This window comes from Etheostoma cragini, unplaced genomic scaffold (genome assembly GCF_013103735.1).
Source record: "Etheostoma cragini isolate CJK2018 unplaced genomic scaffold, CSU_Ecrag_1.0 ScbMSFa_3771, whole genome shotgun sequence".
Classification (NCBI taxonomy): Eukaryota; Metazoa; Chordata; class Actinopteri; order Perciformes; family Percidae; genus Etheostoma; species Etheostoma cragini.
In genome coordinates this window covers 1-1,095 of record NW_023268074.1, presented here as the reverse complement: position 1 = coordinate 1,095, position 1,095 = coordinate 1, and the positions used below count along the sequence as shown (strand labels likewise).

The 1,095-nt window shown below is 56.4% G+C and overlaps 1 long non-coding RNA gene across 1 annotated transcript; it reads right to left on the bottom strand.

The window, feature by feature from the left end:
- Nucleotides 1-69: 69 nt before the first annotated feature.
- On the bottom strand, nucleotides 70-781 carry LOC117940929. Its single transcript, XR_004655839.1, has 3 exons — nucleotides 676-781; nucleotides 454-537; nucleotides 70-164 (listed from the first exon to the last, which is right to left on the bottom strand). It is a non-coding gene; the product is annotated as an uncharacterized LOC117940929 (long non-coding RNA).
- Nucleotides 782-1,095: the final 314 nt, after the last annotated feature.

Below are 1,095 nucleotides of genomic sequence, written 5' to 3'. Positions count from 1 at the left end.
GGTAGTGAGGACTAGAGGTGGGTAGTGAGGACTAGAGGGGGGTAGTGAGGACTAGAGGGGGGTAGTGAGGACTAGACTAGTGTCCAACCTGCAGATCTCTCTGTGACGCTGCTCAGAGTCTCGGTCCGACCTGCAGGACCAACACCGTCCGCTGCTGGACCCACCTGAGGACCCACCTGAGGACCCACCTGAGGACCCACCGGAGGAGACACCTGAGGAGACACCTCACTTTACTTAGTGTTTCTGCAGCATGTCGACTAGGTTAGATGTTGAAGGACAGACCTGGTTAGAGGTCAGGGGACAGACCTGGTCAGATGTTAGGGGACAGACCTGGTTAGAGGTCAGGGGACAGACCTGGTTAGATGTTAGGGGACAGACCTGATTAGATGTTAGGGGACAGACCTGGTTAGGGGATGGACCTGGTTAGGGGACAGACCTGGTTAGGGGACAGACCTGTGGTTCTTCCCGTGCGGCCGACACAAAGCTGACCGTCACGCTGACTTCGTGGCGGTCTTCCTGGATCAAGGCAGAAACCACCTGGAGGACAACACAACTCGTCAGCTGACATACAGGAAGCTAACACCTGCAGCTGGACCTGTGACCGCGGGTCCAGGTTCCCTCTCCTAACGGTGTGTCTCTAGGATCAGGTCTGAGCTCTACAGCGAGGAGGCGTACCCTGCCCATCCGCGGCTCTCCCAGCAGGGCCCTGAAGGCCCCGTTGTTCTGGGCGTGACTCCTCAGGTGGGCACACACGTGATCCAGCTGCTTCCTCCAGTAGCCTGAGGAGAGGAGGACAACACCTTTACCTGCAGACCACAACTGGCAACCCTGAGCTACAGGCAGGTACACACACCTTTACCTGCAGACCACAACTGGCAACCCTGAGCTATAGGCAGGTACACACACCTTTACCTGCAGACCACAACTGGCAACCCTGAGCTATAGGCAGGTACACACACCTTTAGTATCCCTTCCACCAGAGGTGCGTACCTAGCTTCAGGGTTGCCAGTTTGGTAACCCTTCCTACAGAGGTGTGTGTCTAGCTTTAGGGTTGCCAGTTTGGTATCCCTTCCTACAGAGGTGTGTGTCTAGCTT